This window comes from Toxorhynchites rutilus, chromosome 2 (assembly GCF_029784135.1).
Source record: "Toxorhynchites rutilus septentrionalis strain SRP chromosome 2, ASM2978413v1, whole genome shotgun sequence".
Classification (NCBI taxonomy): domain Eukaryota; kingdom Metazoa; phylum Arthropoda; class Insecta; order Diptera; family Culicidae; genus Toxorhynchites; species Toxorhynchites rutilus.
Genome location: NC_073745.1, coordinates 250070672 through 250098531, shown reverse-complemented (window position 1 = coordinate 250098531; position 27860 = coordinate 250070672). Strand labels below are relative to the sequence as shown.

General features: G+C 36.0%; 1 protein-coding gene across 2 annotated transcripts in view; it reads left to right on the top strand.

Annotated features, from left to right (window-relative positions):
- Positions 1-27860, top strand: part of LOC129770687 (potassium voltage-gated channel protein Shal) — a 455955-nt gene that overhangs the window by 187444 nt on the left and 240651 nt on the right. For both annotated transcript variants that reach the window (XM_055773663.1, XM_055773664.1), the window contains exon 4: positions 18488-18522. The gene's annotated coding sequence lies outside the window, so the exon portion shown is untranslated. The remainder of the gene's footprint in view (positions 1-18487; positions 18523-27860) is intronic.

The following is a 27860-nucleotide window of genomic DNA, read 5'->3' as shown; positions in this document are numbered from 1 at the left end:
CTGACCTTTGCCCTGATAATGAATACATGTGCGTATGTTCATCAACCACTGGTGTTTCGTTGACCTTTACGAACACACCTAAGCCATTACCCTTGAATGGAAAAGGGGGTAGGTAAAAGATTGTCTTCATGTCGAGGGAGTTTTCAAGTATAGAATGGTGTAAATAAAATTAGGACAGAAAATGGGTCCGTCATGATTCAACGTTTGATGTACCCAATTATTGACAGTGGTGGCCAAGACACGACCACAAGGTGGACGTAGGGCTTCGAAAGTATTTCATTTGATTCGCTTGTTTATCCCTTCAGATATAATTGTTTTGTGAAACGAAATTTTAGAATATACTTTCCAGTAGATTTTTTTTCTTCCGTTAAAAACAATCAATGTTTCGCCAGGTTTTGTAAAATCTGCTGAAGGTGGTTGATAACACAAGCTGATCATTTGTCGCAACTAGTTTACTCAGTGTCAATACACTCAATGCGTTGAGTGTGAATTTCATATGTCTGGGCTTGTATTCCGAAGTGAATGATTTGGGTACGACTAGAAAATTGTAATGTACAGCATATCAAAAAAATCTTAGACCAATTCCGATTCATTTGTTATGAAAATCAGCTCGAAGGAACAAAATAATGCTTTGAGAAATAGACGTAATATTTTGATGAAAATCAAGAACAAAAGCAATAGAGGTTTCCCCCTGACCAAATAGCACAACTACGAACTCAATCTTACAACCTTCTACTGCTGTGATATCTCGGTCATGCGATAAAAATCACACAGGCCAAAACCTTAAATTTTAAAATACAGTGACGTCTCGATTATATCATGATAAAAAAAAAATTCGTGCGATAAAATGGAAACGTGATATATTCGAAACAGATATTTTTAATGAACGAAAAATCTTTTTTTCTCCCAATATACTGCCGTTCTACGCATAGTTGTCCCATGTTCCAAAATCTGAGATCTGAAAAAAAGGCAATCAAAGTTTTCTCGCATATTTGTCTACCAAAAGCATTTCAATTTAGCAATACACCGGGTTTTTCAGAAGCACTATACTATTGTTTGATGAAATGTGATGAGATCCCCTCACAGAATCAATCAAGCTTGATTACGGGTTTAAAATTCATGGTAGGACTTTTATGCCTAGAATATCAACATGGGACAATTGAACTTGATATTGTTTTTTGATATACTTGGAACAAACAATATTTTTTGTGTTTTTCCGAAAGATTATGCATGGAAACATCGTTTTATGAAGAAATGAGTGATCTGCAACACCTTCGCAGAATATAAATCTCATTGTTATTAGGCATTCGCTAACAAGGTGTACACGTGTTCTGTTAAAGTTTTTCTTATTTGTTTGAGAATTAGTTCGTTCTTCCAAACCAGAAATGAGTGCACTAGCCCTGCTGAAAGTGGGCTAATGAAATTCTTGTACTCGATATGGATCTACAAAAAATACTTGGTGGGACAGTTATGAATAGATTATCAACATGGTACAATTGAGCTTGATGTTGTTTTTTCAAAAGCTGGGAACAAACTATATGTTATTTTTGTGTTTTTCCGTAAGATTATACATAAAAACAACGTTTTATGAAGAAAAGTGAAAATCGTCAAAAAGTAACATGGGACAATTATGCGTAGAATGGCAGTATGTATGATTCAAACATTATTTTCCTTGCAAATGCAAACTTTATAGTAAAACATTTATTACAATATTTATCACATGGCCACGTAAAACAACACAGTATAACGTGACATAACAAATTTATGGTTGCAGTGCTTTTCTCATAGAAATTAATTTTGTTCGTTCGAATATATTGTGTGGAAGACATTGTAGCTAAATTTAAGTTGTTTTGTGCTTCTAATTTTCTCGTATTATTCAAATTTCGAATTGAAGTTTTGTATGAATTGCTTTATGTTTTTCAGAGCTACTATTTACGGTTAATTACTTTAACTGTTCTTCTTTTTTTTTCAACTTCTTCTTTCCCAACATCGGTATCTTCATCCTTTTCTGATGTATCATTCATTATACCGCTAATTTGGTTGTCGGGATGGTGTATGTGAAATATTCTTCCTTCTTCGAGGTGCGGTACCACTATTTGGTTAACAGGATCAGTATTCGTAAATAAGGTGGGTACAGAAAAGCTGTCTTCATTGACCAAACACATATTTGTTTTGGACCACATAAAATTGCTTCCAAGATTTTGTGATTGTGGTTGACGAGCTGTCAATATTCAAATTGCTAGATAGTTGAACGTTATTTTTTTTTCGGTGCCTTGTCCAGTAATTCTGAATTTAGCATGATAGACATTTATAATTTTTCTCGATATATTACTTTTATGTTTTTAATTTGTCCCTGATTCAACATTCTGTTGGCGTTGAACAATCTTTAATCAGTCCATCGCCAGAGGAAATTTCATCCCCAACAAGCAATGGTGCGCTATGTAGTTATATTTTATCGGAACGTCTTTTTCGGAAACTTCTAGAACAAACTGATTTTAGAAGCATTCAAGAAGGGTTCTTCGATTTTCCAATTATCATCAATGGATGGTTATGACTACCAGAAACATTGTAACATGAAAATTATCCGGTTTTTGTCAACTTTGATTCATGCGATGCCATTTTTCCTCCAAATGAGTTAACGATTATCTGGTAATCATTTTGAAAAATAAGACAGATTCGTTGCAATTATATATCTGGTAAACGGTCAAATCATATTGTCATATTAAGTCCTCGAGTAATTGAAGAAAATATTCTTTGAAATAATCTATTGCACAAATTTTTAAATTAGAACAATTATTTTTTCTTATTATTTTTTCATTAGCTTATTATGACTACACAGAAATAAATCTATTACGAAAAAAAAATATGACTGTCTCTTCCACGGTTCAAACTGGGAAGAGGCATCTCATTTCACACAATCGAAGAGAACGTTGCTCAGAATTATTCATAGTTTTCGATTCTAAGCTTATGAAAATAATATACCTTCAAGCTTTCAACGAAATATATGGTATACGCTACAAATCCATCAGTAAGAATTTTTTCCATGAATACGGCCAATCACGATAGGCGAGATGAATGCTGCGTTTCATAAGTGAAAACACATCACAAACTCTCCTATCGCATTTATGCATCCTACGCATGCGTCTCCATTGCACAAGTTCGCATAGGTCGGTACCACAAAAAAAAAAGAATCTCTACAATGATAATGTTTGACTTGGAACTGTTCTTCTTCCCACTCCAATGATGAACACGCCTTGCCCCATGCTCATTTGAATTTCATCGTATGAATTTCTGATATAATCATACACGAGCTTCAAGATGTTCATATATAATCGCTAGTGTATGCAAATCAAACAACGACTCATTTGAATACAATGCGTGTGCATTCGGTTGTGTAAGATGAAAGGTACGGGCACTCCCACTCCCACAGTCAAACCAGTTCTCAACTGGGATTCGAATCCATCAAATGTAACATGCTTAGTTTTATTTCATTTTTCTGCCATCTGCTCCTCTATCGGCAGACTATAATTTAAACAGAAACAAATTAATGTCCGACAGACGTGCGAAGAATGTTACGAGTTACGAGCAGCACCCCACAGCATCCAAACATGATAAATTTGAAGTGTAGGATCCCATACGCCTTATGCAAGATAGTTCCTCATGGCAACGGGGCAAGGACCGAGGCCTTTTGCTTAATCTTCTAGTTTTTAACATAGAAAAAAAAGTTCAATTTAACGACTCAAACAACAGATGTGAGCGTCAAAAGCGTCGGATGGACTCAGACGCATATCGGGGAGATAAAATAGAATTTTTGTCCAGCTCAAAGTACGTCAACGCTAGAGTCTGTTTCCCCAGCCGAAACCATTGCTGCCATTTAGTCCAAACACTAATGGCACATTCCAAAAGTGGATGGACAACGCTTTGGGGATAGTTTCTGGTGAGCAGAAAAATCGATGTAGCAAACATGGTGGTAGTATTATGTTCTACCCTTTCGGTAACAAATCATCCATCAATCTATCACGGCTTTATCTGCATAAATCTATAAGGCTTTGGATATAAGCAATCGTCATGAAGCAAGCTTTTTGTGTTTTTTTTTCAAGCAACAGAAGAATACCGTAGGACGAACATTTGTTGAGTTTTCTGAAGATGTTTTAGTATCGACATTAAAAGATTAAAAGTTAATAATAGTAGCCTCGAATACGGTCCCGCCATTTTTTGTGCAAATTACTTTTGTTGAAGTCGAAGAAAAGTTTTCACTACATGTTACCTTTTTTTCGTTTGTTTATTTTAGGCTCATTAGCATTGAGCTGTAACAGAGCCGAATTTTAATCGTGAGCATGTCACATGTTTATCATTTCTATACAACAACAACTATACAACATTATAACAGTAGTCCTTCTGTTCTTCCTTTATCCAGTTATACGACCGGACAGCGGAGGCAGTTGATTGATCATCGTTGAGTTATTTATAGAACAACCCGAGCTCGATGTTTCTTTCAGAGCAGAATAGTTGTATGGATGAATCGATCTTATTTCGACCGTGAATCGATCTCCATCGCTGATGAATGTTGCGCGGACGTACTCATTCTATAACAACACAAAGATGGTCAATGAGGGCCCTGAGTTTTGAACTCACTATCGATCACTTATTAAGCGAACGCGCAACCAATGTGGCTGACCTATGGTTACATACTTAATTAACTATCTATCAAGACTTCCATATAATCGATAAGGACGCGGAATAAGAAAAGAAAAACTACAGAAACTAGATCTAGCAACTTCGAAATTTTGTGTTTGGAATTTTATTAATTCTTTGAACTGTGATAGTTACTGTTGCGTGTTAGTACAAATAGTAGGGGAAAGGGGGGCTCTTTCGGACGGGGGCAGTTTCGGACAACGCTTGTTAAAATTAAGTGGTACAATTTTCACCCGAATTACAAATATAAGTAAGTTAACAGCCTTTCCACCAACAGCTGTCATATGGTTTGACATCTCCTGGTCGTTTGTTACTTACGAATACAACACAGTGCCCTTTTTTATACACGTTTCGAAACTTTTGAGTTTGAAGTTGTAAGTATTTCCCTAATTCCTCTGTGAAAGATTTAGAAATTTAAGTACATCACCTCAGTTAGTAACTAATATGAAATGAAAAAAACGTACAGACAACTCGGAAATGAAGGTCTATTTATTAGATGAAATTATTATTTGTCTTCGGATGGTGGTGGGGCACATTCGAACACTGTTTAATACCTCATAAAATTTTTGTATGATTGTTTTTCACTAACAAACATCAATTTAGCCTGATTCTCAGACCTAATGATGGTTCGAAACTACAAAAAGAAAACCGATTCATGATTCCAGCTCACAGGTGGTCCAACTAGGTCCACTGTCTTTGCTAATTTCCCAACTAACGGTTGTATAACGGGAAAACTGTTTCTCAAGGCTCTGGAACATTTGAAAAAGATAGCAAAAAGCAACGTGAACGAATCAATTTCAAAAAATCAAAAATCAATCAAAAAGTCATTGCACTTTGGAAACAATTAAATATTGCCGAGAAATTTGCACACTTCATGTATCTTTTCCACCTTATGTCACAAATCGCTTACAACCGCTGGATGTTTCAGTTATGGGTTCTTTCAAGCAAAAGCTCTCAGTTTCCCAGAACGATTGGCTACTCAACCATCCTGGAAAAACTATTTCTCTACACGACCTTTCAGGTATAGTTGCATCGGCTTATAATGCTTTTTTCAATCTGAGTAATATCCTAGCTGGAAATGACAGGTTGCTATCCATTCTCAAGAAAGGTTTTTTTCGGACAAGGATTTTGAATGCTCAAATGATTTCACCTACTGGAGTGGAGGTAGCAACTGACCCATCGGGTAATACAACAATGCTGCAAAACATTCTAAAGAACAGATAGATTTTACTTTGGCAACATTGTCCCCGGAAAATGTTGAACCTTTTCCAAAACCTTCACCGTGGAAAACCTCCACTCGAAAACGGAAGAAAGGAAAATCACGAATTTTTACTGACTCTCATAGCAAGCAGTTTCCTTTCAGGAAATAAGAAGAAACGGAAGAAATTGTTGAAAAATATATTTTTTTTCCGTTGTTCGAAAGTGCCCCAGGACTGTCCGAAACTGCCCATGTGTGGGGCAAAAGGCAAATGATGACAACTAGGATGAATACAGGATGACAAAAATGACAACTAGGATGAATTCAGGATTTTTTTTTAGTTTACAAAAAAATATTAAAAATCAAGGAAAAAAAGTGTCCGAATGTGCCCCCCTCTCCCCTATACAAAATTTGTAATACACAAAATTAGACATAGACACCTTGGAAGACAAAATTCGCTACCTTATATATTCGCTACGGCCTCCATATGCTGCAAAAAGTGATCGGAAAATGAACTTCCCGGTTCAATTTTTTTTGAGTTAGCCGAGGTTGTCGTATGCTAGCAATCATATCCAAATAATTGCTGAACATTATCTCTCGAATAAAGGCCAAGTGATGACACTTAATGATGTTGAGTTTGTTTTTTAATACAAATCCATAAGTTTTTGGAAGTTTGCAATAATTTTTCAATTGATTCTAAAGCGCCTTTGTTTCACATCCAAAAACTTTGAAATACAAACAGTTTGCTTGAAAATTTTACTTCCTTTGTTGTAGTGCAGATATTAATATATAAGTTTTGAGAAATTTATATGAGGTATTGAAAACATTATCGCTTCGTTAATGTTTTGGGCGCTGACCCAAAGCGAAATAAGCGAATGATTCGAACACCGATCCAGTGTTTCTCGTGTTTCTCACTGGATCGGTCTTAACAGTAAAACTTGGCAGTCTACATCACACAAGTCACAAGTGGGATTCTGTTGTCGATGATTTCATTGCATGACACGTGAAATCAAAGATAAAAATAATCATAAGATAATACATGTCAAAGAATGATAAAGACATGTAGTAGCAAACAATTAACAAATACGCCGCCGGTGTAAGCAAACCTCAGATTCCTAGAAAAAATATAAAAAAGTCACAGGAGGGCTGTGTCCGAGACACGACCGCATAGCTGACGTAGGATTCCGTTAAGATATCTGTTGATTTTAGATAAGTTGGAAAAAATACATCGGTAAACTCTTTGCTAATGATTGTTTGTTCACTCCACCAGTGTTTACCAAGTGATGATGATAGAAGTATGGTAAACAATCATTGGATGGTGCGTATCAGATAAAAGATGCCGAAGTGGAAAGAGATATGATGAAAACCGCCCTCTGTGATCCTAGACGAGATGCCTCCTGTGTTTTGTATGGATGAAATAAAGAAAAAAAAACACACCAATGTAAAATAAAATTATTACCAATAATTATAAATTTTTTTCATCAGTAAAAACATGTTACTTCAATATTGAGAAAACATATTTGAAATGGAAAAGGATTTTTTTTTTAAATTTTTACTTTCTGAGTGTTTATTCAACCCAATGCGAATTTTAATTGGACCAACACCTTTACTATACTATATGTAGAGCATATGGGAAATCACTTTTTCTAATATTTCTTCACTTTTCCAATTATTCTCGCCGTAGGAACTTTCCTAGAGAACGACCCGCTCTCGAGCGGGAACACACCTGCAAAATTTTTCACAATACACGATCGTTCATTGATTTCAAATTTCACGGAGCAACCAACATTAAAGTTCCAAATTTAGATTTCATTTAGTGAATTAATCGTATCACTCACCTTACTTGCAATATAAATCTGCCCCCGACTTGCTTGGTTTTGATGTCTCTGTTAGGGAAGAGTTTTCAGTGGAAACAAAAGCTCCCCCTACTTACATGTATTTGCACTGCCGATTTCTGCCAGACTGCTTGGTTTTGATGTCTCTGTTAGGGAAACGCTGCATGAGTCGTCAATTTCGACCAATCAAAAGAAGGTATTTCCGTTAGGATAGGGGTTGAGATTTTCCAATTGTTCGATAGTTAGTTTCATGACATATACTATTTTCTTGAATATCAAAAATTGTTATGGAATGCCTAAATCGATTGATGCAAAAATTTCATCAATCCATCATGAAATGACTGAGCAATAAGCGTTTGAAATTGGACATTTTTAACGATGTGCTCGATTCTCGATTTTCAAGTTGTACCCCAATATGTTCCCGAAAGACGTAATCCTACGTCAAAAATTGTCCATAAACCATGTAAACTATAGAAAACAAATACATTGAATTCTTATTTACACGACTGATGCGTGCGCCCAAGAAAAACAATCGTGTAATTTAGAGAAAATCGCGTAAAAACTTGCGTAATTTTGAGAAAATCGCGTAAAAAAACTTGTCATTTCGAGAGAATCGCGTTAAATAAAATCTCGGAAAAATCACGTAAAGAAGAATCCAGTGTACAATCAATAATGCATGGAAATAGACACCCAAATGATAAGAAAATTTAAAAAAATGCGGATCTACCAAACTACTATTTTTCACGAAAATCTGGGAGCCACTATATAGGTTTGGCATAGAATTGCTGTACATTTCAAATTTTAGTTGTGACATCACGTTTGGAAACAGGAATAACAATTGTTTTTGCTTTTCATTATTGTTCCAACATGGTTTCTTATGTTCTTAATGTGTTCAGCCCAGTTCAATTCATAACAAATGTGAGAAAGGAGAATTCTGAAAAACAAAACCAAATCAGGTCACGTTTTTCTGATATTAAGTTAACGTTAATAACTATTTTTGCTTCGAACGGATTTAAACGATTTGCATATCAATCGAATCGTAAATTCTCTAAGATTTGTAAGTATATCATTTACATTACAATACCATAGTCTGGAAATGGTTTAATTTGATGAAAATTGAAAGCATTTCCATTTTCCCATACATTCTGTCCATTTGTGTACTTCCCTAATCGTGCTGTCAATAACGAGCAAATTATGCAGAATAGGAACAACAAAAAGGATAACGAAAAAAAAAATTACGACGTAAACTCCACCCTTTACAGTGAGTACGCTGTCGTTAGCGTATAAATATTGCATACCCTCTGAGGAAAGATTTCACTTTCCGATTGGTGGTTATCGAAACAACATTGGAGAAGAGTTTGGAAAAATATTACAACGAAACAACAATCGTCGAGCCAGTATCTCTTTCTCTTTCGAAGTACTGCGAACAGCACTACTGAACATATCACTTGCCAAACGAAATCAAGTATTGAAAGCATTAATTCTATAAATCAACTATGTTAATGGAACTAATGATAGAATAGATGTTGGTGCACTTGCGTTCTAATCAAGATGCGAACTATAATTTTTTGTTGTAAATACTTTTTTATATTATTGAACTAAACGATATATTTTGCATTATAAGAAAGGAGAATAAAAATAGGCCTTGTTGAAATTTAAAACCGGATCCCAGCTCAGCTTTTCGCACAAATTCTAACAAATTTGGACAGTCCACAAGATATGTCTAAAGAACTCTTTAGGCTTGTATGTTGTCCAGTAAATTTTAAGCTCTCAACTTTATTCACTTCACTAATGAACGGAAGCCTCTTCGTGAATTTGCTTAAAAACCCATGTTTCGATACTCTGCGATGAATGCTTCGGTCAAATATCCGTAGTGAGAGATTTTTCTGAATTGTACGGATCGTGACTTCATGTGACTTTTTAATCTTCCGAATGATTATTGCATCTGCTCGACGATCTGTTTTCGAAGGACGGTCTTCTCTGGGTCGGTCAGCTACTGAACCAAAGGTTTGATGCTTTTCTACGATCTCGCGAACTATTCCCCGACTGATCCCGAACTTCCCAGTGATCTTCCGGTGGGACACTTGGTTCGATTTCGAACTTGTATACTAATTTGCTGTCCAACCATGCTCCTTTTCACTGCTGAACCCTTCGTTTAAGTGACTTTCTGCTCGAATAGCTTTGATGAAAAATCAAACGCACCAAAACAAATGTAAACAATGTCGGAAGACCCCTGAAATGTCATACCAGGTATCAACGAGGGACTTTCTGGTGGGTTTTTCAGTATACATTGAGTCTATAAAATTTTTTTCGCCCTGGGATTTTATTTTTGTCATAACTTTCTTCAATATAATATTGAAGAATGCTATGAAAAATAATGGTAACGGCTTAATACACGCAACATAAGAAAAATAATGTTGTAAGAGCAATCCAGTGGTATCTGAAGTGAGAAAATTGATGTAAAATATTTCATGAGAAGAATCGAAAATAATGCATGGTGGGCTATTATTAATGCCAGTCACTGTATATTTCATTCATATTACAATGAAATATAACTATTAACTTGTTGCTTGTTGAATGATAACAATATTTGTTTTCTGGAAGTGAAATAAAGTATGTTTGGTAGATCAAACAATATTATTTCTCGGTTTCAAATTCACATTTTACCTGCGTCGGACTTCAGAAATCATTGTCGCATATGTCATAATCTCAATAATCCCCATCATCAAAAAATCACCTGAAACATCGAGTCAAGTAATAAAGTTCACATTATTTACCACAATGGATAATGATTTATACTACTCCATGACAGCCTACCGTTAGCTTCCCTGGTTACGCATAAATCTCCTACAAGCATCCTTCCCATGGTCTCACCGTCGATACCAAGATCCTGTGGCATCAGAGACAATGCAATTAGTTTCAAACCCAGTCACCACCATGTTGGCAGAGAATCAACTCGTGTAAGACTTTTCACCCCTTCAACTCTATCTGCATTCATGGTGGTGGAAGCAACATGCGACCGACAATGTCGAGAAAAGGGAAAGCTAATAGTCATCCCCACTGGAATATGATGCCGCTTTCCACAGCAATTCTTCCGAAACCACTGAAACATAAATTCTCTACTTTCCATTCGTTCCGCACATTGAACTCGACGGATTCGGGAATTTTATTCCCACCGATATGTGTAGGTATGTATGGGTATGGAGCTCTGGGAATATGTGCAAAATGCATTATGCAGTAGAAACCATCGATAATTCGCTGCTGTATCACATGCTTTCTGGCACAAATTTTCTGCATTCCTTTTTTCCCTGATATTCTTCGGTCCCCCCTTCCCACTGGGAAATTCAATTTTCAATTTCATATTCCCACTTGTTAGCTACTCGATGTGCATCCCACTGTCATCGAATGTCATCACCGATAATAGCTGCCGATCCTTGGCGCGTATATAACGTAGCTAGGATGTGTGCAAAATTTTACATATTCCATGCAGGCAAACACGAGACTGATTTCATAATTCAAATTAGGGGAATTATGGATACGCCAATCAGTGTTCGTACATCGAATGAAGCCCGGAATACGGGTAAGATAGAATTCGTATGCTAATCTCGAGCTTGATTTTGCATACGATTCCCTCTCGAGAAAATCTTCCCTAATGGGCAAACACTGTTTGTCATGGTAATTCCATGTCACGGTGCATCTTAAGAGACGCACGAATGTAACTTATAGTGTTCTGCTTGCTAACGGATGATAATTCGGTGTAATTAGGGACCCCCCTGAGCGGATCACATATTTCTTCTAGACCAGCGGTACTCAACCTTTTTTTTCATAGGGGCCACAAACACGTGTTAGTCATGGTGCCAAATGAAGAAGAGTGATGTCCAAGGTGCAATCGCATTGTCAACATAGAATTACGAAATTATTGTCGGCGAGAACAAACATGAAAGAAATTTAATAATAAAATTCTTTGATAGAAATATTTGCTAGTTTTGACAAGGTTCGATAAATGAATGCTTTCATTGACTGAGCAGCGCGAAAATTTTATCTTTGCAATTTTTTCCGAAGCAATTTGTCTTTGTCATTGTCAAATTAATTCTAAGCATTAACATGTACTGTTGATTGCTCGCTGCACTGAAACTGGAATACTGATCTTCTTCAACATCCAAGTAGTTTTTCAGTATCTATTAGCAAAACTACATCTCCAACACAGAACGAAACATCTCAGAAGACGCAGAATGGCAACAGAAAATCCGAATCGAAACTATTGCGTGGTGGCGGCGGAGGCGAAACCTATAGCATCGAAATAAATTTTCATTTTCAGTTTTCCACCGAAGAACACAACTCTCAACGCTGAAAAATACCTTACTTTTGACCTGGAAACAATAATTGAGATCTTGAAAATTGAATGAACGATTGGAAAAATTCACAGATATCTCATTAACGATTTATCACTCATCCAGCTAGCGACCGGACGGCAGCAAGGCTTTCCAAATGGCATTTCTCAAGCCGAGTTGTTTAGTTGAGTTCTTCAAATTGGTTTTTTCAATGCTAGAAGCAAATTGATTGAGAAAGCTTGAAGCTTCTATAATTCAAAACAACAGCATTACACCAATAAAAATCCAAACATACTACTGAATTCACAGAAACTCCGTTCAACTTCAAATAAATCTAAAATATATTTTTAGAATGCATCGCAATATCTAAAACGGCAGCGACCGTTTGCGTTGTTTTGTAGACGCGGCTGAAGATGGTTGATTAATGATTTACTCTTGTTCTCGTGAGAACAAAACACGCACTCAGAACAATACACGTAACGAGCTATTATATATTTATAAAACCATTACCGTTATCTATTTGATAAAGCATGAAATCAACAATTGAAGATGCATTCTGTGGCGAAAAAAAGTTGTTCAACACAATTGCAAAATAAGAACTGAGGTTGGCTAGGGCGAGCACAATATTTAGAGAATTGTCACTGACTGCCATCGAAATGCAGCGACAAATCATGGCTAAGATGAACTTTCAAGCGGTTGTTCATGTTTATAGATATTTGTAATTTTTTTGCTTTAAAAGCAGTTTTGAGCTATTGAAACAAGTTTTTGGGCCAATAAGTAACCAGCATTACTCATACATCGTTGGCATTAGAGCGATTATTATACCACTTTGTTTAACCGACGTAGAAGTAATGAAGATCAAAACTTTGCTCCCAGAACGAAAAACTCGCGTTTTAGGAATTTTAAACTAACATCCCAGTACAGAATAAATTATGATGTGATGCAAAAATACAGAGACTTTCTTCACCAGACGGCATACAAATCAACACCGTGCCCCCACTGAACAAAATTGTCCTATACTGTGCGATATCTGTCTTTCATTCTTCCTTAGACTCGAGCAAAACCGCTGTGTGTGACATTAGCAATAGAAAAGACTACTGTTTGATAGTTGAAACAAGATGACTTGAATGATGATGGTGGTAATGTTTATCAGTTAATTCACCTCTAACCTTGAAAACAAATAATTTGAAAAGGAAGCTAAAAAATCAGCCTTGAGAAAGATCATTTCGAAAGCATCGCTGTCGCTAGATGACTAATACATTGTAAATACTGTAATTTGAAATTGCGAATGGCTTGTTTATACACAATGAATAAGATACAGTGGAGCTTATATTGCAATATTTTCTCTATTGTCCGATGAACGAATGCTGTTTCTGCATTTCGAATGGTCGATTTACGCTTACCTGATTAGCACTGATATTTAAATATTGTACCTCGGCCACGGGAAAACCGGAATATATGTGAATATATGTGTATATATATCGAAATATAATATAATTTAAATTCAATATATTTAATCTACTAATACCGCTTAAGTAACTAATGTGTAATACTGTGTAATGTGTAAATCTCCATTATTCTCATCTCATATTTCTCAGATGATTTCTTAAGTTTTGATGGTTGTTACACATACAACATGGTAACTGGCCAGATGGGCCAACCAAAACAGCCCGGTGGGCCGTAGGTTGAGTATAGCTGTTCTAGACCAACGTTTGTCAACCCACGTTTAATTTCAATGTTTCTGTCTACTAATAACGGTCCAACATCTAGCTTGAAATTACCAAAATATAAGATAATAAATAGCTGTTATTTGTTTTGTATTTAATTCGATTGGTCGATTATCATGAATAGGTTGAACAACGCCTACAAGTGGTAGAGGAGATGTGTCTAAAACGCGCATGCCGGGCAATTTGATCCGCTTGATTTTCTCGTAAACCAGTAAGAATAGAAATGCAATGGTTATAGGCAATCGTGCTAGTCAATGATAGAATCCTACCATGCAAGTTTCACATTTGTAGCATGCTTTAAAAAAATAAGATAAAAATTTTTTTTTGAAGCGATTTTCGTTGTAATTTTCTACATCATTTCTATAAGGTTTTTGTTGCTTGAAACAGATTCGGAGGCGATAACTGTGAGTCATATTTATTGAGTCGAGTTCCCAGTGGATATCTCAGATGAAGAAAACGGTAACAAAGGATTCATTTCCTTCTCAATTTGAGCCAGGTAACATTCTCACGAGAGAAAAAGCTTGTATGTGAGGGATGCCAGATGATTTTTTCAGATAACTCTGCATAACACGAAGAAATGTCTTCAAGTGTAATCATAATGAACAAAAATAAGCAAACCATCACGATATTTCTAAATCATGTTCGATAAATCACACAAACAATTGTTTTCACATACTTGGAAATGACCTAAGTATGTTTTCACAAAATTAAATGTCTTCAAAGCGAAAACGAGTCTTCACATCTGGCACTTATATTATGTGCTCAGAGCAGGTAGGAAAAAATGAGCGCGGACTGAAGAATGAAAGCACGAATACTGGGAGAACACGCTCACCGGAGAAACGGTTTCTTCTCTTCGCTGGTGGGTATGAAGCGAATAGATTGATGGAATCTCTCATTCATACAAGCTGTTTCTCTGAGCTTTGTAGTCTCTAAGAGAAACAGCTTATGGGCATATTATACTTCTGCTGGGCCATTTAACACCGTTTGATTGGAAATATAGAATTTGGACGCCTTACAAAATAAAATTCGGACACATTTGTTATTCAGTATCTAAAATACAGAACGATTACAGATAACTGAGGGTTAACTAATCTACGTACTGACTTAGTTGTTACCTTAATTTTTAAAAGCACGATAAAGAAAAATCATTCTCGCTTAGGGGTGCGTATTACACACTTCTCCTATATATTTCGAGAAAGGAGAGATATTACCTCAGAAGCCCTTGAAACTGATTTTTGTCAAGATGGAGCTTGTGTTCGCTGCAACTGTTTGGCTCAATGATCGATTGAATTTCAATTTTTTCCATTAACGGAACATTTCTACAAATGAAAATGTTAGAGGAGCTAGAATATACATTTATGTAAATCTCGCGATTTTTCGACAACTATTGTTTTGCTCAAAAATCGTCGAATCGCAACCAAGAGGGAAATCATAACGTTTTCCGTCATTCCGTCAGCTGAAAATTTCTTATCGTGGACCCTTCTGATAACCAAGTTGAAAAGTAATCACGCTGACACACTGTTTCCAAAACTTCATTACTGGAACATGTTCCATTTCAACTGTTTATGCAAATTCCATACAAAGGGAACTCGTTCTTTTGGAAAATATTTGCAATCAGCGTTTGCTAGATTTCAAACAATTTGCATTTTGCCAACCCCCCGATCTCCGGTTAGCACGGAACATGTTCGAAAAAAAAAAGTAGAAGAGTAAAAAAAAAACGGAAAAGTTTCGATTGAATTGCTTTTCATTATTTCCATGGACGTTTACTAGATCTTAATTTCGAACCAACAGCTGAAAACAAGCCATGGGCTGGACTTGGAATGGGCTCGGACTAGCGGAAGCTCAGCGAGGAAAGTTTTGCGACAACAAGCAGATCAAAATTACGACATTCAGTGCCGCCGGCGAAGGGCCAGAGACTGTCGGGTGAAGATAAAGAATAATTAAATTAGTATACTTTTCAACTTTGCACTCGCAAAAGCTATAAACCCATGGCGAATCTGTGCCATTTCCGCCACCCTTGTTTCACTTGTTTCAGAATGGGTTCGAATGCAACTTTGCGTCCATTTCCACCGCAGCATTACAAATACATTGTACATTTCTCCTGCAAATCTCCAGAGGCTTCCCGGTAAGCTGCTCTTTCGTTTCGCATTTTATGATGGCTCACTGAAATAAAAATAGGCAGATTATTAGAGCCCACAGTGAGAGGTTTGAAAAATGTGTCTACTAGTTGGGCATTTATATTGGACTATACATCAACTAATTTTAAAAATCGCGACAAATTATAAAACTCTTAACTTTGTATATTCTCAATTCAGCAATAAACAAAAATTTTGGGACAGTGTTTAACCTTTTTGATCCTATATAAGAAAAGAAAAATCCATAGCTACTGTGCTGCTCAGGGGTACCAAATGTACTGCATCACGACAGTAATCTCACGACTGTCGCCACCATTGTCCCGTGACAGTCACGCGATTGAATTTTTAACTACAGTCACACAGTGGAAATGTTATGCGACATTTATTGTTACTGTCGTGTACTGTACACGAATACATTCCCATGTGAGAATATTTTGGTCTTTCGTCTGCGACAGACCCGCTTGCTCATTAGTGATGTTTTTGTAGATTCTGAATTATACAATAGTTATACGTTGCTACCGTCGTTGATGATTTTTTTCCCTCGTGCTGATGATGTCGGGTGTCTCAGTATATATTTTTCCAGTACAACGTCATTTTATTTCATTTCATTTTCGCAAACTGAAGAGATTAATCTGCTGTGCAGCAAAGAATTAATAACAATTAATAACTGGCGAATTCTGCAGCATATTCCGGAAAATTTAATTTGTCGATGACGCGGCTATTCTATGTAGAGAAGTTTTCGGGGGAAATAGTGTGAGCAACAGAAGAGAATCTGTTGAAAGCAGTGCCACAAATTATCAAAATCTGTTCACGAATGAAGACATTAGCTTTTTCCCAGTGTCGGATGAATTTTCTTCTGTTGAAACTCAACGCCATATCTGTCATAATGAGTATAACACAAGAGTCGAGACGCGTGAACTTTGTCTGGTATATTGAACGAATAGAGCATGAACGAATTTCGGAAAGCCTGCATTCAGGCTCTTCCATTACTGTCAATAATTTCAGATGATTATCACGAACGTAAAGTTGATCCTCATCGCTTGCAGTGAATTTCTATTGAAAACGTGTTTGATTTCCATATTTAGAAACAAAGGAATCCGGAGAAGGCAACATTAGCTTTCGTTGAGCGTTGACCGTTGTGCGGTGTTGAGCGATTGAGCGACATCTAGCGTTGAACGGCGTTGAGCGTTCCGTTTCCGTTTCCGTTTCTTTTTTATACTGTATTATAATGACTTTCAACACCTTTTTGGCTGGCTTGTCACTTCCATTTTTGGAAGAATGTCGGGAGTGAGAATTGAACTCGCGATCTTTACCGTGAAGGGTATGGTCCGTTCCCGTTTCCGTTTCCGCTTTATATGATCTTTTACTATCGCCATTTCGCTCTAACACGATCTTAGATTCTAACACTTTCTTCATCTAACTCCATTTCACTAACTCCATTTTCGGTCTCCTAGGGTTTTCAATGCACCGGAAGCCACCGGAATACGATATTCGACTTCCGCTGTTTAAGCCCTTCCATCCAATACCCATATCGTTGGGGTTTTATATGATTGCTAGTCATTTATAGCCAGTATCATTAAACCGGAAATCAAAACAATATTATGTTCGTTTTTCGCTCGTCTGTTATTGTCACCCATTGCCCATATAATTGGGGTGTACGCCATTTCTGGCCAATGGGGAGTAGATTCATAAAATATAGTTAGAGTTATACCATACATTTCATTGCCAATGTCGCCAAAAACAAGAATTTTGTATAATAAATGGCTATCATTTACCATTAATCGATTTCACTCTCAATTAGTTGACGTTGAATTTTATGCTTTTATTTTCACTAACACGCAATGATATTTAATTTCGACGTTACGAATATCATGGCGAAAATGAATATGCAAATGAAAAATGAAAGTTATGGCAAGCTGATGTTGATGTTCATTGCACTGGTGTTCATTGATAGTGTTGTTCCATATTTATCGACTCTCGCTTGAGCAGTAGGTTGTCAATACAAGGCAGGCTGAAATTCGCCGTATTTGAATGCCGTGAACGTGAATATTTTCGGTACTGCTGTATAGTATTACTTTATGCATTCATGCTCTGTCGCTTGTATACGAGTGTAGCGCGCTCACAGAGACTGTCGATTCAATTTCATACCGACTGTTATGAAAATGCAGTACTTTTGGGATGCCTGGTGCTGCTATAATAAAACTAGACGGAAAGAAATGTATCGAGACGCCAAACCTTCTTCTGTAGAACATTTTCTAGCCACAATTATTAGCCGTTTTTCTTTGCTTCTTCGTATCATCATCATCATGATCATCGTCATCATTTCTTGCAACAACCACAACAAACTAGCCTCCAAAGCATATCGGCCTTTTTCCGAGAATCCTTAAACCATGCCTCAATTTCGTGGATAAGTAAACTTTACGAGCATTGGTGGGAAATAAACCGAATTAGAGGTGGGGAATTTTACTCCCTGTTGGCTATCTTTCTCACCCACGGCTAGCACTCGGAAAAAGGTTCGTTGATTCATAATAATCAATAAAATTTTCTGTTTCTTTCTGTTTTCCAGGAAATGATTTGGACGCGAGCTAATCATGTTCGAAGGTAAGCTATTGCGTTTTTTTTGTTGTACATCCATGAGAAGGCGAGGGCCAAATTGAATTAGAAAATCATAAAAAACGAAAGGGTTTTTCGATCATTCCCTGTTAATGTTAATTTGTTGAAATTATGAGATTAAAAGTTTAATTTCCCTGTATTCCCTACGTCCCAAAAATTCAATCGAATGAAGAATGATTCATTGATTCATTAATTCAATTGCGATGGACTCATTCGGGCTCAAATTAATTGTGAATAGGGTTAATTGCCAATTTTGTAGATATGCAAATCGACAAAAATATTTGTTGAAACAAGAAGAAGCACTGAAGCGAACTTTGTGTGAACGAATACAGAACCAAACATTGGCTCCCGACGATCCCGACAAAATAACGACACAGTGTTATTCCTTTGTTCCGACTCCTCAATATTTGTATCAAATGAAATGATTTGACTAATATAATACGGTACATCACGAAAACATTTCGAAAAAAAGTTAGATAAGAAATTGAAATTAAAAAAAAATGAATGGTTTTATTTTCTGCCTAAGTTCCCTCGGAATATTTTCATGATGAACTGTATTCTATTAGTCAAATTACTTCATTTGATACCGATATTGAGGGGTTTGCAAAAAATACATAGTCGACCATTTAGTGGCGGCCACCTTTTTAAATTTATATTGTTTATTATGTTTCGTGTTCTCCAAGTCAAGTCATTCAGCTATTTTTTAGCGAAGGCCAAATTGAGTTTTTCAAGATCATGGAATACGCAGTTTTATAATGACAGTAGAATGAAAGATGTCTTCCAAACTTCAGATCAATCAGTGAACAGGAACGGGGTCAATTTTCTATTAATGTGGGACAACCCTACAAACATTTACAAACATTAAACATACATCCAAACAAGTCAAACTGAATGAAACAATTTAAAAAGTAATTAGTTGTTTGGAGACTGCGGCTTGGATTTGGATTTTTCATACATAATCGTGTTCTACTGGTCAAGCCCTTTCATTCGAAACCCATATTGATGGGGTTTACGCAGTTTTATAATGACACCAGAGGTAAAGATGCGTTCCAAATTTCAGATCAATCGGTCAACAGGAAGGGGGTTGTTTCGGACTTTTCCCAGGTTAACTGGGTGCTAGAACCCGCGGCGACCCGTGTGTGCCGAACGAAATAAAAGAACGCGTTTAACTTCACAAACAATTATGATAATTCACACGGAATTTATTTCTGCTGCTGCTGCGTAGTGGATCACCGATGGTGATAAAAGAGAGCCTGAGCCTGATCTCAGTTCCCTATTTATAGGCTAAGCTATTTTCCCTTTCATTCTCTATGCGTAGTAAAGGAGAACTAATCGTAACGCATACTGCGGTTCATCGTGAATTCAAAATTCGCCTTAACAGGGGTTAAATGTCTATTAATGCGGTACAGCGCTACAGACAAAATTACAAAGTTACAAAGTCACAAACATACAAACGGGTCAAGCTAGACAAAACCGTTGAATGAATAAGTGCAAATCATAATTATATTACGTTTACCGAGCGAAAATTCGTTTTTTAATGATTCGATTATCCGGAGTGAAAAAAAAAAATCAATACTCCGGATAATCGAGTCCGACCTGTACAAACAAAAAAGTATTCTACAAAGAGCAGCTCGATGTTTTTGTCTGCAGAAAATAAGGTTCACATTGTTATCGGGTAATTTTTTGGAGTATTTTCCGTTACGTGAATGTTTTACCATCACTTCTCTTCCAGTGCATCGAATCAGCGGTAAGGTTTTCGCATTTCATTCCAAAATAGTATAATTGGAATTTTCCATACTAATGGAAAATTCCATACATACAGAAGGTAGCAAATAACATAATTTTAGTTTTGTGAGAGATGTACATCCTCAGTGAAGGATTAGGTTAAGAGAGAAAATAAAGTAGAGGAGTGCATCATCAGCCACGCAGGAGGACAGTCGTGCCTCCTGCGGAAAGAAAAGAAGAGTTTTATTCTTTGTAATGCGTAAAGAAAGTGCCCTAGACCGCTCGGGGCGTTGCATTCTGGTGACAGCGGTGGGATGCTGTCCAAGTGGGGACAGCAGCCCACCCATAGAAGTGTTTCAATTTTGACTGCTGCTGTTGTGTATTTTGGCGTTCCGCTGCTGCCAGAAGGGACGAAATTTTGTGCTATCAAGAATTACTTCTTGTGACCCATGTTGGTGCATGTGAGATCGAAGCTAAAGCAAATGAAGAGATCGAAAGAGTAAAAGGAATGTTACGTTGAACCGAAAAAGTGCTTACCAAAACAAGAAAAGATAATTCCTAAATTAAATGCCAAAAAAAGTTAATCTAATGGTGGCTAAAGTGTCCTCCGGTCAACGCTGAGCGGAGTTTCGAGGAAAGGAAGTTATTAGATAGGTCGTAAGACTGCCGGAAATTTAGTGCGACCAAAACCTTTTTGAGTTGGTAATCGAAGTGAACACATAAGTCACACCAGCACCGGGGTGAACTTCGAGCAGCAGAATATCGAGCCGCTGGATTTTGGCCGCCAACTTCACACAAGTCGAGGTAACTACAACAGCGGAAAAACAACTAGCAGCTGATAAATACCTAATAGTGCAATTATGGCAGCTGCACTAGATCTGCAAGCTGTGGATAGACGGGTGAATATGGAAAACCATCCATCATAGGCCGAGTGTTGTGGAAACATGGACATGGGTAAGTTTAGTAGTTAATTTTCTAATTTTTAAGATGGTTTTCGATTAACAATGAATGTAGAAGAGCAAGACAAATTAGCGTGAATTGTGATTAACAATCGAGAAAAATGTATATACATATTTCTATGTGATTAACAACTGAAACTGAATGATATTAAGGATATGCTAATCGTTCAATAAAATTAATCTGGCGAGGGATAATCAATGAATGGAATTATTAAATATAGGAAACATGATACTACCTAAAGACAAGCTACAGGATAACAAGATAACTCTTGATAAGTCTTGAGAAACATGAATCAAAGAAGGGAAATTATTATTTAAAAGTATTTCTTCAATTCTGTAAAAACTGCTTATTTTGTTTGGAAAAAACTTTCCTGTCTCCCATACTTTAAAAGTATGAACAGGGCAATATGGGGAAATGGACTTATCGAGATTTAAACAGGTGTGATTTCAAATTTTATAAACACACTTTGAAGTGGAAATTAAAAAAAAAGTAAAAGATTGAGCCATATATGTCTACAGCCAATTTAACAAAAATGTGTCCATCAATCGCAATCATAGCTTTTGAATGTACCGAAGGGCTGGAAAACCAGGAATTCTTTCCTGTAAGGGCATGTATGTCCCAATACTTACTTAAAAGTTCATGAGTAACTAAAATGTGGGTTAAAATTATATTATCAAACATATGAATGAAACGAAATAGCGCTATAAATGCGAAGAAAATTAATGGAAGAGGATACACACCCTTCAAATATATGATGAATGAATTAAAAGAGTAAATAAGGGAGTATTAATAAACGTATTATACGAAGAAATTTGAAAAGAAAAGAAAACTATTTTTATTGTAGCTGTAAAAGCACAAGTGTTTATCGATAAGGCATTTTGGGAAATTTTATGGAGATATGATCATTTTGTTTTTCATATGGAATTGCGGAATTACGGAGTTGAAGGAATTTTTTTTATTTAAATTATATCCGGAATATAAAAACATTAACTAAAAAAACATTTTCTACGAATTTTTTTCCACAAGTCGAACTCATTTGAAAGAGCTCTACATTATTTTGTTTTGGTTATTAGGCAGCAACATCAAATTTGATGTTGGAATACTGTTTTGTGAAACTCCCAACAATTAGCATACAAGAGAAAAAAACAAACATTCGGATTTGTGTAAGTTTATCAACTTTTTAATACATATTGTACATCAGGAAGTGAAGATACACACATATATATATATATATATATATATATATATATATATATATATATATATATATATATATATATATATATATATATATATATATATATATATATATTATAATAAACGATAATTTACGAAGAAAACACTTATACAGATATATGCATTTATAGAAAAAAATATATATCCTGAACAATATTTGAACAATAAATAATAATAATAACATATTAAAAATTATTGGTTATTAGGCAGCAACATCAAATTTGATGTTGGAATACTGTTTTGTGAAACTCCCAACAATTAGCATACAAGAGAAAAAAACAAACATTCGGATTTGTGTAAGTTTATCAACTTTTTAATACATATTGTACATCAGGAAGTGAAGATACATATATATATATATATATATATATATATATATATATATATATATATATATATATATATATATATATATAATAAACGATAATTTACGAAGAAAACACTTATACAGATATATGCATTTATAGAAAAAAATATATATCCTGAACAATATTTGAACAATAAATAATAATAATAACATATTAAAAAAACTCAAAAGATTCATAGTTATATAGATAAATATTACGACAAACAAGATAATACCTCATAACAAGGCCAGTCAATCAATTTTAGAAAAAAACTCTTCCAGTTTTCCCTAAAACACGTTGAGTAGGGGGAGATGTGCCCTTGACCGCTCGGGGCGTTGCATTATGAAGAGACCTAGACTATCAATTTGTGGTTGAATAGCTATATATTTTTTTGTGAAATTCACGAAAATCACCTTTTACTTAGGGTGTCCGTCTTTACCACACTTCCCCTATATGACAACCATTCAAAATCCACGATGTTAGTGGCCACTGATCTCCCGAGAGGACATTCTTGCTGGTCATTGAATATATAACGTTTTAGGGTGAACAAAACAACTTTCGCAAATTTTGTAATCTCGAAAAGTATACACGCTGCCGGAAGATACGTGATTCTTTTAAAGTTCTTGGTATCCTGCTTATCTGTTTTGAAAATTTGGCATGTTGTTACGATGTATTAAATATCACTGCCGATGACTCGATTAACCCATTAACGACCAGGCTGTAAAAATTATTTTTTTTTTGACGAAAGCCATTGGTGTAATTTGGATTATTGATGGTAAAGAAACCCCAATGTTCAAGAATTATTTTTTCCCATTTTCCATTTTCTGGGAAATGACTGTTCGAAAAATCGAACATTGGCCGAAACCCGCACTTTTTTTTTTCAAGCACAAACATACCGCGAACTGAAAATCAGTTCAATTAGCAAATATACGGTATTCACATATGCATCAATTTTATATTCACGAACGAACAAGCACCGGAGGATAGAGGTCTCTAAGTATAAACCTAAGTTAATCCACCTAAGATGAGATGTGACATTTCTTATTTGATGTAATTCAACTTATTACTGGCAGTCATATGCTGTTGTTTTTACTGTTGGCCGTGGACAAATATTTATGCTTAAGAATTATTTCTTTCTAAGTATCCATTTCCCGAAAAAAACAATTTCCAAAACTTGCAAAGTACCAAAATAATGCCAAAAAACAATGGAATCGAGGATTGGATGGTTATTATTCGGTCCGGCGAAAGAATATTAACACCAGCAATCTCATTAAAATCCTCGTTATACGTACTGATCATTTCCTCCAGCTCCTCTACACACGAAATTCTACGGGCCACCATTACCTAAGGTTATTACGGACAAAAAATCATACAGATTTTCAATAATATTTACTGAATTAATTGATATTTGCAAACGTTCACAAATGAGAATGCAAAAACAAATGGAAAAACTTCCGTCTTCCAAAGTAAATGAACCAAAACGCGCTGCAGAGGTTAGATATGTTGGTATTAATTCATCAGAAAAAAATGTTCGTTATGGCCAACGTTCGATTTTTCGAACACTCAATTTTCCCGGTTGTTATTTTCCTGTATGAACGATCGAACGATTTTTGCCCCATATTGGAATGTATGTTCTTTTATAAAAGTAATACATTAGAAAAGTTTTTTTGTATAATTAAATTTTGTATTTTATTGTGTTTTTTATTTGAAATTAAAAACACGTTCCAAACATACTTGCTTTAAAACGAATTTATTGCCCAATAATGTTATACAAAACTGAGTGAACTTGATAGTAAGTGGTAGCTAATATATTAAGCTATCTTTTGATGCAAAGACATTACCATATGGTAGCTTTGCAAAGACATGAAAAATTATCAAAGTTGCTGTTCGATTTTTCGAACGCTTGGCCTAAAATGGGTTAAGGCAGCTCAACAACGGCTGAAGACAGCTGCCGGAATCATCATCTGGACCAGGAGTAAAGGAGTTTTTCAGTGTTCGGATCGCTGAAAATGCCATATCCTTTGTCAGTTCGAGCGCGCTCGAATCTCAGAAATCAGGTGGTGTGTCTGAGGCAGCAGATTCGGCTCCCATTTCACTTAAAGCCTTTTTGTCGGAAATAGGTGTAAAGTGTTTCGCACACTGCGTTAGTATCGAAACTTATGTGGATTACGCCGCAAATTTCGTTGGACTCTAAGAATGTGTGATTTATACGACGCCTTGTTAAGATTACTGTGGGCAGCACTTGCTCGCTTGAATTGACGCTTTGTGTAATACATTCTGTGGCGACTTGAATGTGTTCCAAGCTGGGGAAGTTGGGGAATTTTTTAGAGGATCGTTTCCAATTTTTGTAGAATGCCACAAAAGCGGACAGTCATTTGGTGACATCCGTCCAGTCTTTAAGTGTTGCACAACAAGTTCCATTTTTACTGCGTTGGAAATATCGAGCTGCGTAGCAAATGAGTACTATTTGTGGGATGTTTTGATTTTCTGTTTTCATTGGAAGAAAAGTGCAGCTGAAGCGTATCGGATGCTTGTGGAAGTTCATGGTGACTTTACACCATCGGATAGATTTGGTAGGGAATTGTTTGGACGATTTAAAAGTGGTGATTTTAGTTTTGAAGACAAAAATCGTTCGGGTCGAAAAAGAGAATGTTCGAAGATGTTGCTGTTCGATTTAAAAACAATTAAGAAAATAGCGGATGGGAGATATTGTCTCACCTGCCTTATGGCCCAGACCTCGCCTCTTCCGACTGTTAATACAAGATGAAGGTTACATCGGATTATTGTTTTGTGTGAATAATACGATTTGAGCCACTTTTAGAGTGCCATTCATGAGTCATACTAACTCGCCTTGTTGGCACTAATGATCCCTATCCAGTGTGCTTCTACGTTGCTCCGTGAAATCGAAACTCTATCACTCTTTGAAATCAAGTCCTTTCAAACGTTGACTGTAAAATAGTTCTTTTGAAAGTTTTGTTAAAATTTCGTGGGATGGATGAGACTTATTTCGGATGTTCAAAATCTCAAATGACATATTTTTCCGGCTAAACGAATACAGTTACTGATGATTGCTGAATTTTCCTCGCACATATACAAGCGGACTTTCCTTCGACACTAGCAGTTGAAATCTGGTGATAATTTCTCTCGACAACATTGTCAAAAATAGCTTCTTGTTAGAACAAAATTTTCGTCATAAATTTTCTACATTGGATATATATTCTGTCATCATTATGTAGCTGCATCCATAATTTTCAGGCCCTTGCATTTGCGACCAGGACATGTTTGACGCTGTCAAATGCAGTGTATTAGTATATGGATGCCCTAGGGCCGATAACTTTAGTTCGACACTAATCTTGGACGAAGTAGGTTCACTTGTTTCCCCATCTACAAGTCCAACCTTTTGCTAAACCGACTCGCAAGTAAGTCACCTGAAGCATCGGTAGTACTAGAGCCCCCGAGAAATAACCCTTCAGCCATAAAATTTAATTTCCATGGTGTAAAACGGTTTATGAATGCGATTACTGCCGGCTACATAAACATACAAGCGCGTGCAGATAGCAACTATTTTATCCTCCCCGAAGGATAACGGTTGCAACGTTTTTTCCCACCATGAGAAGTCCAACCTCATTCCGTCGTGTAAGCCCTCTGAATGTGCTTTAAAGCGTTCAAGGGGTGCAGGTGAAAAAGATGGCGACAGAAGCAATAAATAACACGTTGACACGTACCCCCTCCCCCACTGCTTCAGATGCATGGCTTTGGCAACATTGGTGCGATGGCGACACTGACAGCGCATTTCAGAGATTGCTTACATTCCATCACTCCCGGAAGAAGTGATCTCAAGCGTTAAACAGTGTGCAACAGAGGACAGGTTTTATGAAAATTGCACCTTGGTTTAAAGTGAGCGGGATCTCAACGACAGTGCTTACATTTTATTTCACGTTTACGTTTAGTGAGTCAAAACATTTTTTAACGTAGAGATTTATTGCATTTTTTTCTTCTTTCCAAATAGCTGCCGCTGATGAAAAAAATGTAATTAATTTTCATATCTTTCATTTGCTTCCGCGTAACAAGTATCTCTTCATTTCAGAGCAAGATTAAAATTGTGTGCTCTTCTCTGCCCGCGAGCTGAGCAAGTGGGATGCAGTTTTAATTAATACATTCCGTCGACTGGCATTATTCTTTTTGCGATTGAAATCAAAAGGTCACGCTTAAACGGGGGCTCGGGAGATGAATTTAAAAGGAAACATTCTGTGTAAAGGTCAGATATTTGGATGCCTATCATGAAGATGACTCGATTCGATGTTGTATCTATATATACAGCCATTCCTTGCCAAATCGATATAGTGGTTCTCAGATTTTCGTCAAAAGTGGTAGTTTTGTTCTTTATCACAAATTATTAGACCTGTATTTTTTTTTTTTTTGTTAAGGTGACCAATTCCATTTTAGGGTGGTCCGAAAAATATTTTTTTTCGTATTTTTGCCAAAAATGACTTTTTTTTTAAATTAATAACTTTCGGACCACTAGACCAATTCACATGTTCAATATATCAAATTAAAGCCAATTAGCTGGTCTTTACTGGAAAAATACTACAGTTGCTGAAAATTTGAGTTATGTTTATTGGTTGTATTTGTTTTTCATAGTTTTCATAGTCTCGGGACCAAAAGCGCTATATATTTTTTATATTTTTTCTGAAAAGATGAGGATTTTTTCCATAACATATCTCGAAACCAGGGAGGCGTTTTTTTTCGTTTTTGAGTTATGATTTTTCAAAGTTAACGGATGGTTCGAAAAATCATTTTTCCCCATTTTTTCCACTACAAAAAAATCATAACTTTTGATCTACTGGACCGATTCAGATGATCGACACATAAAATTAAAGCCAATGAACTAGTATTGTTTGAAAAAATATTACACTCTGAATAGAAATGTGTTTTGTTTTCGTTATTATTGATTATATTAGTTTTTTATAGCTCACATCGTTTCGGGGCCAAGGGCGCCATATTTTTTTATATTTTATCCTGAAAGCTGAGGTTTTTTCACATAATATATTCGAATAC